A 15937-nucleotide genomic window follows, 5' to 3' on the forward strand; every position below is an offset into this window, starting at 1 on the left:
ACCCAGATGTGTTCTGGAGGAGAAAATGATACTGGTGACTTAGCACAGCCCCTCACTCAAATCCAAATCATGTGCTTGTCATGGCAACACCTCCTTGATGTCAGGATCTTCAAGAATGAAGGACAGGGGCAGCTAGGTGGCCCAGTGGATAAAGCACCGGCCCTGGAATCAGGAGTACCTGGGTTCAAATCCAGCAGACACTTAATAATGACCTAGCTGTGTGGCCTTGGGCAAGTCACTTAACCCCATTGCCTTGCAAAAACCTAAAACAAACAAAAAAAAGAATGAAGGACAATGGGTGGCTAGGTAGTGTGGTGGATAGTGCTGTGTGGCCTTGGGCAAGCCACTTAACCCCATTGTCTTGCAAAAAAACCTTCAAGAAAAGGACAAAAAATAACATCTAAAGGGTGAAAGATTAAATCACTTACTACTGTTGAAGTCCTTCAATTTTTCAGCTGTCATTGTTTTCCAAATATCTATTGTTAGCATACTTTGATCATTTAGTCTAAATTTTATGGGAGCTGATCCAGTTTAATTTATAATTAATTCCGACATAATGTGTTGACCTTATTTTGAAGTCATTTCACATTAATGTGATTTTTTGAATATTTCTATAAAAAGCATAGATTAGCATAAGGACCATTTAAAATTCTATTTTAAACTAAATGAATATTCAAATTCAATCTTATATGTTTTTAAGAGGGGATTCCCCCCCCCCTTCTTCTGTTCCTATTTGGAATAAATATTAGACAAGTAGAATAGAAACATAAAAGGAACTTGGAAAGAGGAGTTCTGATATGGATGGTTTTAACTTTTAAACATTTGGCAATCTTCCGAAAATCTAGGCAGGTGCCTGGATTCACCTTAGGAGAGGTGATTAAGGATTGACATGCTTGGAAATGATACCCCACTAGAGCTTTCAGTGGTAAGAAAAATCACATTAGCATGACTCAGCAGGAGGTAGAAAAATTTTCTGTGCTTGGGAAAACAGAGCTGGAGGAAGAAGTTATCGGTATGTTGATGATATTTGCAGATGACCCCCAAAGAAATGATAGCAATATCAGGGCATCCCTTGAAGCACTAAAATTTGACCTAAAGGAAAAAAAAAGAGTATGCCTAGGGGAGCAAATGAGAAACCTGGGAAAAATGGAGTAATAAAGATCTGGAAAAATCATCAGTGAAGGAGAGGTTTAGCAAGGTCCAGTTTATCTATCATTCATACTAAGGAGAATAGTAATATACTTGCATAAGAACAGATTGAAACAGTCACAACAATTTGTGCCCTCTCAAGGCATATAAAAACCTACACACACACACACACACACACACACACACACAAAGACACAGAGAGAGAGAGAGAGAGAGAGAGAGAGAGAGAGAGAGAGAGAGAGAGAGAACATTAAATCTAATCTTTTTCTTGCATTCAAAATTTTGTTAGCATAACTACTAGAGAATGATTTTACTACAGTGTATTGATAATGCTCTGTTTTTTCCTTCATCATATTGATGTGAAAGGACTTAAAAAATAAGGTCAAAACATTATGTCAGAATTAATTATATAATCAAACTAGTTTTGTGCCCATAAAATTCAGACTAAAAGAACAAGGTGTGCAGGAAATGGGGATTTGTAAAACCATGATACTTGGTTAAAAACTGAAAAACATAATTTTTTTTAACCTTCATTTTCATCCTGAATTGTGTGTGAATTTAGGTTTATTTGAGTTAGTCGTTCAGAGTCAAACAGAGTCATCAGCTTCACTCTCTCTTCCAAAGTTTTCAAAGACCAATGGCAATATAAAAGTAAGGACTCTTGGTGAAAACCTGGGATACAGTGGATGACCTTGGCATCTTTGGCATCTTACCAAGTTCTAAGTATTCCACAAATACTTGCTTCAGCTGCCTTCCTGGCTATTCAAACAAATTGTTCTCATCTGCTCATTGCACCTGGAGAAGTCTTTACACGCTTGGGGTAGGCATCCCTCTAACTCACCAGGGGGACCATCAGTTACCATCAACTTGATGGTATTGATATCTCATCAATCTGACGACATAATTTAATAGGGTGTGGCTCTGCACATTCTACAGCCTCTTGGAGCTACAGGTGAGAGTTGGGTGACAGATAGATACCAAAGATGGATGAGCATCCCTGAAAGTAATTGGCTCACACCAGAGGAGATGGTCCTCCCTGACCACCCCATACACCCCACTTAAATGGGAGCAAGTAGTTGAATCTTCATCCAAATGTTAATAATTTAAATTTGGAGACTAGCCATAACTTTCCAAGCTGTGGTCACTGATTGAATTCTCTTCTTTGTGCACCCAACATTTTTCTTAACTAAGTTGTAAAGATATTAATATCTTCATTTTATGTTCAAAACCTGGGGCATAGGGTTTAAGGGTTATAACAAAGTTACTAAATAGTAGAACCAGACCAGAATCTACTTTTTTTTTTTGCTTGAAGACCAGAGCTTTTGCTTCAGCATCAGCTCACTTCTTATGTGTATATGGATGCGTATGTGTGTGGGTATATGTTTGAATGTAAATCAGTGTACATATGAGCATGTGTTTCTACACGTGTGTGTTCATGTGTATATGTACATATAATTTCTCATAGTCAGCCACTGAAAAAGAAGGAAGTATGGGTACAGAAACTTTGGAGCATAGTGAGGACAGAGAGATTAGTGGCTGACATTGTTATAGATGAATTTCCAATTAATTATACAAGAAGTACTAAATGACAAGGAAGCATTTAGCAAGGTAGCTAGAAAAGGTATTTCTCTAGTATATCATCCTATTAAGAGCTTGTTCTTGGACTAATTCACCTAAATATCTTTATAGATGAAATATTTGAGAAATGGAATGGAAAATCTCACTAAAGAAAAATTATAAGTGACATACATATATTTATTTTATAAGTGCAAAGGATTTGGAGGACAGAACTTGATAGAAAAAGACAGATAGATAGTCATAGAGACACATCTATGTGTGCACATATGGATATTTATATAAACATTCCTACATGTATCCAAATAGGTATGTGTATTGCACATATATGCACATATGCACATAACTTTATATTCATGTATATTTATAAAAGAGAGGCAATGTGGCATACAGAATGGGACTCTGGCCTTGAAATTAGGATACTCAAGGGGAATATGTTCCTGGGCAAATCAATTATCAATGCAGTGTTCTAGGTCACTATGAGTTGCATAGAAGATACTGATCAGCATTGCTAGTGCGTTTCCCTATGGTTTTATTCCCACAATGAAATCATAGCTTTCTATCTCTGTCTCTGTCTCTCCATGTGTGTGTGGACACACACACACACACACACACACATATATATAAAAGCACATGAATACAAATGAAAATGTAGACACACATTTATCAACACATTAAATATTTGTAACATACAGAAGTTGACATATATTTATAGGGATTTTCTAATGATGACATCATTAAAATATATATGCTACCAACCATAAAGCCAAAAAAATAAATATATGAAACTTTCCCCAAATGTATATATGTATATATGCAATTATAGGTAGACAAGTTATTTTTAATATGCTCAATTGGAAAAAAAAACAAGAAAGGGAAAATTAAGACAGAATTACAAAGAACACAGCATTATGAATGGTAAAAGATTCATTTTCGGTCTCCCAGATGAGATGTTGGAAGATCTCTTTATCTCTCAGGACATGGAAAATATAGACAATATATATATAGTAAGAAGAGTTACTATGAGCCTTCAACTTTACAATGAACAGAAGGGGAAAAAGCAAAAAAGCTGAACTGGTTATCCGATTGGTGTTCTACTAAAGAGCTGGTGTCAGAAAGATACCTTGTAAAAAAAAAAATACCATGGAACTCTGGGAGCATGTCATTCTTAGACCAGGTTTTTCTATGTAATCAATTGTTATAAACAAGCCACTCAGCTGTTAGCCATTAGTTCAGTCTGAGAGATGAAGCGAAAAGGATATTTATTCTAGAATTTGTCAGGGCACTTTGGTGAACATGAATAAAGTTCTAACCAGACCTGAGATGATGAATGGGCTGCCTAGCAACCACTTTAACTAGTTCCCCTGAGATTCTACCTCTATGGAAAACTGGGTGGGTTTCTGTTCTTTACAATTGTTTGTTTATTTGCTTGTATCCTAGCTTTCGGGATGTTCACGACTAGTCTGGTCACTGGCTACAGCCAAGAAGCTTGAAATGTGAATCAGAATGATGAAGCAAATTCACACTGAGCTCTTACCCCTGCTATTAGAGGGTGGGTTGGGGGGAGGGAGACATAAGGACTTGCCGAATGGCACCATCAGCAGCAGCTCTAACTGTTCACTCAGGAAGTCAGATGTAATAATGCAAATTGAAGTCAGGTGCGGCTGCTACTTATCATGTAAAAGCACATGCACCTCTTTGTTGAAAACATGCAAATCTAATTTGAAGTAATTTCACTGGCTCGACAAACTCCAGAATCCCTAGTGAAATGTTTGACAGGGAAGAATATATGTTTGTGGCGTTGCTTGACCCAGGATTCAAGGGCAAACTTTGAAATCATACATCTACTCAATGGAGCCATAGATCACTGGGAAGATGTTCTCATAAAGAAAATGTGGCAGGCTGGTTCGGCCTCCTCCTTTCTGGCTTCCTGGTGGAGGAAAAGCACAGTTCATAAAGCATTCATTGTATATTTGAAGAGCAGTTCCTAGTACACAAAAGTTCTTGTGGAAGAAGTAGATAGGAGGAGACAGACAGACAGAGGCCAAGACAAAGAGAAAGAAACATAGAGATGTTGCTCATAGGGATTAAAATGGATCCATGGATTAAATGATCCAATGGATTAATGGATTAAAATTCTCCATGTAGAGGAATGGATATTAGATATTAGTTATCCTTTTATTCAAGGAAGACCATGTCAACCAAGTTAATGTTTGTTATGAACTGCACTTTATGATTATTATAATGGGGGGGGGGGTTGTTGTGCAAAGACATCCTTTTCTCTTGCCTTTTCCAGGACCATTTCCTCCATGGTCTGGTTTGATAGGAAACAGGACTTCTGGTGATGATCTAAAGATGTGGAAGTCCTTAACCCCTGAGTACAATTTCTCATTTCATCAACGAGACACCTTGATGATACAGCAACACTGGGCAAAGTGCCACAATGTGATATCTGTTGACAAAACAGTGACGCATAGCATATGAGGCATTGAGATGGCTTAGCGATATTGGGCTGCAACAACACGGTTACTCCAAATCAGTCTCTCAATGAACTAATTGTCAGTATAACCTTTCCTCTCAGGTCTTCAGCTGTACTCACCTCAAAATCCAAAAACTGATTTCTGGAAGCCTCCTCCCAGAAGGGGGTCATGGGAATAACAGTGCTGGATAGCTAGTCATCATCATTTATGGTTGGAACTATGATGGTATCTGATTATCTTTGAATCTCCAACTTTCTTTCTTGATTAATGAAAACATTCTTGACAAATGCTTTCACCTTTGTCCATCTTGCAACAGTCCAACAGTTTCAAAATAAGAATACCGCTGGCTTCCCCTCTTAATCATGACCCCAGAACCGAAAACCAATAAAATAGAACTGGATCCTATTTGATCCTTCCTAACTGGAGTATCAAGGCAACTTAGACTGCATTGAACATTCTAATCTTTTCAAAGGTCCCGGGGTACTATTAGGTAAGAATATCGAGTGGGCACCGAGAGGCAGGGACTTGAACAGTCAGTGGCTTGCCTCATGCTGGATACCCAGTTCAGTCCCAAGATCCAACTTTGAGTTTTTTTAATGACAGCAATTTCAATATGTGCTACTGGGACTGAAATTACTTTAACTGCTGGGTCCAGATTTGCTATTCAATGGATCTTCCTTAAAGGAAAGATGCATGCATATATCCATGTAACCCATGCATGTGATGCATGTGCACATGTATGCTTGCATATTTGTGTGCATGTGCACATGTCCAAATATTTTATATGCATGTGTGCATGTACAATAATGCCTATATACATACCTGTACATATGTAAAATACAATGCTTCATTTATGTACATGTATGTATGTATGTGTGCATATGAATGAAATGTATTCCAAATTTCCATCATACAATTTTATATTTTTTTAGTCCAGATTTCAGGGTTAATGATGTATTCATGAAACTGAAAATAAGTGGATAAAGTGAGTATTATAGGTGAGAGAGAAGTGCTTGTAGGCCTAGATTTAAATTGGATAGGTTATTAAAAAATTGGATATTCAAAACCAGAGATTCCCCTATCTTGTCATTATAGTGGGTTAGATGTGTTTTTTTTTTCATTTTGGTTTTTATACTTATCTAGTTAGCAAAGATAACAGAAGAGAGAAACAGCAATGGTTTTGTCAGTGGTCAATTAACAAGCATTTATTATGCACTGTACTAAGTATGAGGGGTTACAAAAACTTTTTTTCTTTTCTTTAAAACTACTTTACCTGATAAAGTTTAGGGCATAAAGCAGAGAATCTTGCTAAATCTAAAGTGAAGATTATCTCAGATAGGACTGATATTTTATGATGCTTTTTAATGATAACCCAGAGGCAGCCTGGCATAATATTGGGTTCAAAGTTTGGAAGACCCATCCTTTCCTGACACTAGTTCTGCTTTTTTGGGTAAATCATTTACCCTCTTTCTATATCAGACAACACCCTAGGACTAGGCTATAATCAATTAATGTCTCAATATGAATTGTCTGGTTTGTGCTTGCACATATGAGGTATATAGAATAAAAAGATAACATAAACAACATCAAAACATATCGTGCCCACAAGGCTATCATAGTCTATCTGAGAAATCAGCTACCTATAAAAAATAAATAAAATATCTTGACAATAAATAGGAATAGGTATTGTACATGCGATTTCAATAGTATAGGGAATTTCCAGGTGAGGAAATTCACTCTAATAATGCTGACATCATTTCTGCCATTTATAATCCAGTTTCCTAGAGCACTGAAAAGTTAAGGGATTCTCCCTGGGTCACCTTTGGCAAGTTTATGTAAGAGAGCACCTATTCTCTAACCACTATGCCCTGTTTCCTCTTTATTCAGAGACTATAGCTTCATGATAAATACAAGGTCTTTTTATGGGGAGAAGGGTAAGAGGTATCATTACTATTTGCACTGATCAGCTAAAGTTTCATTGAAAAGGCAATACTTGGGCTGAGTTTTATACATAGCTAGAGTATGGTGAAGGGAGTACCCATGCTACGTGCTTCTCTTATGGTACCAGAATTAAATCCATTCTTCTTCTTCTCCTCCTCCTCCTCCTGCTTCTTCTTTCTTCTTTTTCTTCTTTCTTCTTCTACTACTACTACTTCTTTCTTCTTTCATCCTCTTCATTCTTTTTCTCTGTCTTTGTTTTGCTCTCATCCTCCTCCATCTTCTTCTCCTCTTCCACATCTTCCTTTTCCTTCTTCTTCATCTTCTTTTTTCTCCTCCTTCTCTTCCTCCTCTTCCTCCTTCTCTTCCCTCCTTTTCATTCTTTTATCCTCCTTTTTCTCGTTTTCCTTCTCCTCCTTCTCCTCTTCTCCTTCTCCTTCTCCTCCTCCTCCTCCTCTTTCCTCTTCTTTTACTTTTTTTTTAGATTTTTGCAAGGCAAACGGGGTTAAGTGGCTTGCCCAAAGCCACACAGCTAGGTCATTATTAAGTGTCTGAGGTCAGATTTGAACCCAGGTACTCCTGACTCCAGGACTGGTGCTTTATCCACTGCACCACCTAGCTGCCCCCTCTTCTTTTACTTTCACCATCATCATCATCATCATCATCATCAACAACAAACTTCATAATTATGAATCATTTATTTTGTACCGTGAACTTCGATAAGTACTTTCCAATTATCTTCTCAATTGATTCTCACAAAACCCTGCCAGGAGGGTGCTTATTATTATCCTCATTTTGCAGATGGGAAATTGAGGAAAACAAAGATTAAGTAACTTGCCCAGGGTCATATAGTACTGTTTCTGAAACCAGATTTAAATTTGCCTTCCTTACTCCAGGTCCAGTACTCTATCTTGTTTTAGAAATCTTATCTGTCTTTAAAAATTAAACTGTGAACAATTGCACTAAACAATTTTGCTGCTGGAAAGAAAGTATGTGATCTATCCATTATTTTTTTGTGTGTGTGTCCAAGTTGATTAATGCTCGGAAAAGTAAGAAAGTTAAGTATTCCAGTTTCAAATAAATTGTAAATCCTCATTCACCATATTGTAGAATGATTGTTATATATATTCTCACATAATACTTCATGTGTTTAACTCAGGGTACGCATATTTTGTGCTTATGATTCGATTTCTCAATGATAGAATATCTTTGGAAAAAATTATTTCTGATTATAAGGAGAATGTTAGGGAAAGTTGTGAATCTTTTTTTCTTCTTTTTCTATCCCATCTCCAGAACATGGTGAGGGCTTATTTTTCATTCACAGGATAATGGAAGGAACCTCAGAGACCATCTAGTATATATCCTATCATTTGATAGATTAGTAAACTGGGATTGAGGGAAGGAGGTTAAATTACTCACCCATGGCCACTTGCTGGTAATAAGCATTAGAGAGGAAATTTAAGTCTAGATATACTCACTACAGATACAGAGCTCTTTCCACTAAGTTACTCATTCTTGTCACAGGTAGATTAGCTAATCATGATTTTCCTTGTGTTTTCATTTATGAAGGTCTACCTGAGAAGACCTATCATCTAAATCATAATATTTTTTGTGGTTTTTAAACAAAGAAGAGAATATATCTCATCTCCCCTTTGCTAATTATGAATATGACTAGATTTATTGCATGCAGGAGGAGCAGGTACATTTTTAAGGTCAACAAACTTAGCCCCAAGAAGATAGATAGATTGATTGATTGATAAATAACAGATATATGGGGGGAGGGGGTGGGATATATATATTAAGAATTTATAAAGTGCTTGCAATGTGCCAGACACTCTTCAGAGCACTGGGGTTAACAAATAGAAGGAAACAAGGCAGTGCCTACTTTCAAGGAGTTTACATTCTAGTAAAGAAAGACAAAGTATAAGGAGAAGTTATAGACTGAGAGTGCAATAAAGGATGTAGAGGCATCTCTGGGTGAAGACAGTGGTCATTCTCCCCCAAGCCCATATGTCTTCTAACTCTCTGGAAACTCACACGGGTCTCTTCAACCTCTTCATATAGTATAGACTTAAGACTTTTCACCATCCTGGACAGCTTCCTCTGAATACTCTCCATCTACTCTTTCCAAAAATGCAGCTCCCAGAATCAAAAACAATTTTCTAGACACACTATGTGAGGAAAATGATTTATAAAGCATTAAAGATAAAATGACTCCTCTTTGCTTTTTTTCACCTCTCTAGAAAAACAATCACATTGTCGTTATACCCAATCACCAGGGACATATTTATACTTCGGATTTAGTGGATAATAGTAATTGTTGTCACTCACATTATCACTTTAAGGTTGGCAAACAACTTCGTGTACATGATTTCAATGAATCTTCACAATAATCCTGCAGATAGCATCTTCCTTCATAGGTCATTTGTAATTCATTGGGGTCTTTATAATAGTCAAAATGACTTAGTTCAAAATTGTCCTTAAAACAATATTACTGTTATTCTTTATAATGTTGTATTGGTTCTGCTCATTTAACTCTTCATCATTCCATGCAATGGAATAGTTTTTTTTTCCTCTAAAATTAATGAACTCATCATTTTTTATGCTACAGTACTATTCTATCATGATCATCATACCAATTGACAGGTATCTCTGAAATTTCCATTTGAATCCAGAGAAATACCTAATAATAAGAAGCACGTATAGAATTACACATTAATATATGTATATGTATATATATATATATATATATATAAATATTTTATAAGTGTTTGAGTATTTGGGTCTAATGGTATCCATTTCCAGTGGTGGGTGGGAGGGAAGAAAAAGAGGAAAAGAAAACATTTTCATGATAACTTTGCTATGTATTTAAATGGTATAGCAAATTGATTCATAATAAATTAGCAATTTCATGTGCAATCATCTTTTTTTACAATTCTAATATATTATGGAAATGCTTGTTTCATTTCATAAACTAAAAATAAAATAAGTAAATAAAGAAATATTATGGTGAGGTGGTTGCCAGTGTAATCCAGTTTTATAGATGAGGAATTTAGATAGGAAGTAGTTAAACCTATTATTTGACCAAAAAACAAACCATCCTGTCCTCATTCCAAATCAGTCTTTTAGACCCCCAGAATTGTGTTTTTCTTTTGTGTGTTCTGACAGGAAAGAATTCAATCCAATCAACTTTTTGCATTTGGAAGATATTAAAATTTTTAATGTGAAAATAAGAAATCCTAAGTTGAAATTCTATTTTAGAAGTTAACAAGTTGATTAATGTTCCACAGTATGCTTATTTTTTTTATTTTTGTTTATTGAAATTTGTTTGTTTTTGGTTTATTTCTAAATTTATTTTTGTTTTAGTTTTAGTTTATAAAATTGTTGTTTTGTTTTGTTTTTAATTTATGAAGTAAAACAAGCACTTTCATAACATCCTTTTGCTAAAGAATCCATGAGTCCTTTCCTCAGAGAGAAAAGACAAATGGTTTTCCTTTTTTGATTACATACTAATCAGACCTTTAGTGTTATTGGAATAATATCACTATTCATTAATTTTGAAGAGACTTCTTTGAACATCTAATGCATTTCTCAGTTCATTTATATGGTCTATCCACATAGGAAATGTTCCAGAAAAAAATGTTAAATTTTCCTCTATGATTTTGATGGACACATTTCTGAAATATGGCATATGTTTGTGAATTTTGAAAAGTATAATCAGTATAATTTAAAGTTCTCTTGATATCATTGAAATTTAGGGCTTGGAGAATACCCATTTGGATATGTTTCTTAAGAACAAGGATTCCTTTAGTTTTTGTCTTTGTATTACTTCTGTCTAGTATTTTTCCTTTGCACACACACACACACACACACACACACACACACACACACACACAGAGACAATTCTTAATCAATACTTCTTGAATTCCTTTGAATTAAATATATAGCTGTCAACAAACATTATTAAGCACCTACTATTAACCAAATACTATACTGGGCAAAGAGAAAAATGGTACATTCTTTGTTCTCAAGAAGTTTATGTTCTATCAGTGGGAATAATATATATATATATATATATTATATATAATAATAATATATATATGGAAGAAGAGACAAACATTTTCCAAACTTTTATTTCAAAGATAATTTTAGGTGCTATTTGCTAAATGCTTAATTGATCATCGTTAACTATATGTTATTTCCAGCAAGGTAAAAGTAGATTATATGAAAAGGAAACCTTGAAGTCAGAACAACTTCACATTCTTGACATATATTAGTTGTGGGATCTAGACACATCCTTTTTAACATTTTGATGTCCTAAGTCTGTAAGTTAAGGAACTGTTGCAGAGTTTTTATTAACCCAAGGAGTTCCTTACAATGATGCAATTACGAATCTATATCAGAATAAAATCCTTTAGAGTTATCAAGGTATAGAAGGTAGCCAATAGGCAAGGGGGATAATCCAGGTGCAAGTCCATTCATTCTTATGCTGCTGTATGCTCACAATTGCTATTAGTGCCCTCAAAATTTTTTTCACCCTGGCCAAAGGTCCAGTGATCCCATCTTAGTTATGTTCCTGAAGAGGCATATGGTGTGCTGCTCTCACTTGAAAAATTGATTCTGGGTTGTTTTTTTTTTTTTAGTTTTTGCAATGCAAATGGGGTTAAGCGGCTTGCCTAAGGCCACACAGCTAGCTAATTATTAAGTGTCTGAGACCGGATTTGAACCCAGGTACTCAAGACTCCAGGGCCTGTGCTTTATCCACTGCTCCACCTAGCCACCCATGTTTCTGGGTTTTAAGCTAAGCAATCTAGTAATGCATTAACATCAAAAATTCCCTACAAAGGAAAATGATCTTTTCCTATGGCAAATTTAGCTTGAGCTATAATTTTATCATAAATCATGATAAAATTCCCTTTGATTTTGTTGTATGTTGTACAAAATTAAGTATAAAGCAAATGTAGTCTTGAAAAGATTGCCTCTCCCATTTAGAGGGGGAAAAAAAGGTATGTTAAAAGAGCAGGAAAGAACACAACAATTAGAAGCCAGCCGTCTTAGGGAGGTGATGGATTCTTTGTACAGTAGAAATGTATAATCATCAAAGAGTTTTATCTCCCTCTGAATGCTACATCACATCGCATGTATAAATGCCAACACACCTGCTTGAACATTGAGAAAAACACAAAGGCTCCATCATTCATTCTCCTATCAGGCTCCATTTTTACCCTGAGGTGCTGCAGGAACTCATATAAGCTCGGCATATTTTAAGACATTCAACACCTTGTTTGAGTGTTCCCATGCCAGAGAGGATTATTCCAAATAATTGCCTGTAGAGTTGCCTCTCTACTACAGAGAAACCCCCCAGCCCAGTGTTTATTGCGGAGGGAGAGGCACCTCTCTTTGAATAGACATCCCCAATCACAATCCCATTTTTCACCCCTATCCTCCAGGGAAGCAAATAGGATGTGAGAAAGGTAAGTTTGAGTCTACTGCTGGCTACATTAAGCAAGTTGTCGGGGAAGGGAAGGGATGGGGGCAAAAAAGGGCAGTGAGGAGAAAACCAGATGTAGGAAACAGGCAATATTGATAGTTCATGAAGTTGACATGAGGAAAAATATGTCTTCAAGACTGATTTTCTGGTTAATCCTGTGTGTTTGCCTCTGAAGACAGAATTTGCCCCCAGGTGAATTTGAGAAAAAAAAAATCTTCAGAAAATGTTTTTTCCTCCTGTGTTGTTTTGACTTGCTCCCAAATGTATGCTTTGCATTACTTTTTGGGTGTGAAACTGACCAACATAGTTCGATAGGAGGAAAAGCCTCTATGCCACCCACATTAACCATGTCTGGTGATACTGATAGGAAAAAAAAGGTAATTTTTTACAAACAAAAAAATTCAACTTCAGAAAAGCATAATATATAATATATATATATAATATATAAGAATAATATATAATCATATTAATCAAGCTTGTCCCCAGAAATTGGATAAGAAAATGCATCTCCAAATTGTAATTAGAGAAGTGGGAGAATAAGGTGTAGAAAATTTCATGTACTCTGTAAATCTACTAAAATTCATATCATCTACTCTCCACTCGGTTTTCTTTGGAAGAAGACAATCATTTCACTCTTTTCTAGTTTCTTATACTTCCCTCAGTGACTGTTTCTAAATCTTCTCTTCCCTTCCAAACACTCTCCACTACAGCCCTCTCACCATCTCAGCAGAGAAACTCACCTCCTACTTCATTAAGAAAAAAGCAAAATAGAAATTATTTTTCTGGAGCTCTCACTTCTTTACTCAACATCTCAAAATTTCTTAATACGGCTGTTTTATCCCTTGATGCTGTGGACTGAGTGGAAGCTTGTCATCCAAAAGACCTCATTCCTGTTTCTTTCCTGTACTTTTTGAGTCTCACGTGACTTATCTGTAAAATAATACAGTTGCACTAGATGGTCTCTAAGATCCTTTACAACACAAAATGTGTGGTCTTAGGATACTTTCTGAAAAAAAGAAGTGGCTACTCTCCTTGCCAAGACCACAGTCTTGATTTGTACCTGTTATACTCATCCCATTTTGTCTTCTCCATTAGATATCTTCATAATCACCCCCAGGCCCAACCCTATAAGCTTTAATTTTATTTCATCTAATGGTCCATATGTCATATGACAATTAAAATTTGAATTTTCCAAATCCATAAAACCTCTTATTTGACCTTTCCATTTGCTGACATTAACATGCTAATTCTTTTCACAGTCAAATTCTCAGAACAGACTTGGCAGATATGTTTCCTCCACTTCACTTTCTTCTCATTCTCTTGTCAGTCCTTCACTTTCAAACTCCTCACTTTATCTCTCAACTGAAATTTTTCTTTCAAAATTTAAATGACCTCAAGATAATTCAGGTTTTTTCTCAATAATAATAATAATATCAATAATATATAACACTGATAGTCTTTTAGGATTCCCCAAATGCTTTATATATTGACACAATCAATTACTGTCTCCAATTCTCTTCTTAAGGATTCTCCAATATGAAGAACCTTCAATACTCTTATCTCTTCATTCTCTTCAAATTTATCAATTTGCTCCTCCTTAGACTCTTTTGCTCTTGTTCACCAATCTTCTGTATGGATCTGATTTCAAATCCAACCTCAATTGTTAATAAATGCTGAACAAGTCATGTGAGCTCTTTCTTACTCAGTTCCTTCATTTATTAAAATTGACAAACTTTTAGCACCTCCCTGCTATGATTATTTTGAGAATCAAATTAAAATTTTGCAAAGTGCTTTGCTGACTTTAAAGTTCCCTTGAAATAATTATTAGCTATGCATGGTCTCTCCCCTAATCATTTTGAACTCCCCCCTCCAAGGTTTTGTTCTAGGTCTTTATATCTTCCTTTTCTGTAATCTTTCTCAAGAATCTAACAAGCTCCCATGGATTCTCTATGCAGCTGACTTCTGGCACTCCTGGGTCCCAATGTTGAATGATCAGTGGCTTATTGGATATTTTGAACACCTTTCAAATTCACATATCCAAACAGAATTCATGACTTTACTCTTTAACATATACTTTTCCCTAACTTCTCTATTCCTCTTGAGGACATGATTATGCTTAAAGAGACCCAGTCCTGAAACCTCTGCATAATCCTTAAATACTCATTTTTAGCCCTCATTTCTTATCAGATGCTGATCTTGTGTGTTTTACCTCTCCAACAGTTCATCACCCATTGAGCTTGCATCCTATTCAGATTTTTAGAACTTCTCATCTGGGGCAGGGGTTCTTATCATTTTGTTTTCTAGTATCTTTCCCTATTTAGCAAAGCCAATGACCCCTCTAGGAATGATGTTTTTAAATAATTGAAGGAAATGTTGAATTCTAGTTGGAGATTAGAGATAAGAAAGATGCAATTTTTTTTCTCAACCTAGTTTATGGGAGTCTCCTGAAATATATTCACAATTCCTTTTAGAGGTCCATGAAATCCATGTCATTGAGCCTGATTTAGGACTGTTGAAATAGCTTTCTACTAAGTCTTCCTGTTCACTTTATCTTCCATATGGCCAAGCCAGTAGTGATGAAGAGTGGAGGCATTGTCCCTGCATGTGTAGTGAGGTTCCACATGCACAAGAGCTGTTGTTATATGTGTGGCTTGGGGCGGGGGGATGCATACAATAGGCATCATCCAGCACTTCTCTAAGGTAGTTTTTGGTTTCTGCTTAGAGAGGAAAAAGGCAACTGGGACCTGAGACAACCATTTTGCTTTCCTCAGAGAGAGAGAGAGAGAAAGTAAATCATATTTATCTATCTGCTGCTTTACACATAAGGAGATTTGACTGAGTGTGTGCTAACTTTTGATCACTTTGGATTTTGGAGGAGGTGGGGTTAGATGGGCAAGAAGGACTCTAAGCTCTGTGTCCAGGCTCCGGTCCAATTGCTACCTAATGAGAGTTCTACAATGAACACACATAGAGAATAACAAAGAAATTTATAAATCCAAAATGTAGCAAAACAGAAATAAGAGAAGGTATGTCTAGGAGAATATATACCAGACCATAGAGAGTGAAGGAACTCCTAGATCTCCCCAGTGGGGAGAAAAATTCCCAAAGTCTTTACTGTAATAAGTTGAGAACAAGGATGGGATGGAGATGGCCAGCTCTTCTTTCCAGAGTTGTTTTTCTTTCAGCACCCTTGAGTGGAGTTGGATTCTTCTATCTTCTCTCTTAAAGCTAAAAAACAACTTAAAAAGTAGGCAAAGAAGGCTCAAACTTGGAGAGATTCAGAGGAACTCTTGCTGCCTGACAA

The sequence above is a fragment of the Macrotis lagotis genome, chromosome 2, assembly GCF_037893015.1.
Source record: "Macrotis lagotis isolate mMagLag1 chromosome 2, bilby.v1.9.chrom.fasta, whole genome shotgun sequence".
Lineage (NCBI taxonomy): Eukaryota > Metazoa > Chordata > Mammalia > Peramelemorphia > Peramelidae > Macrotis > Macrotis lagotis.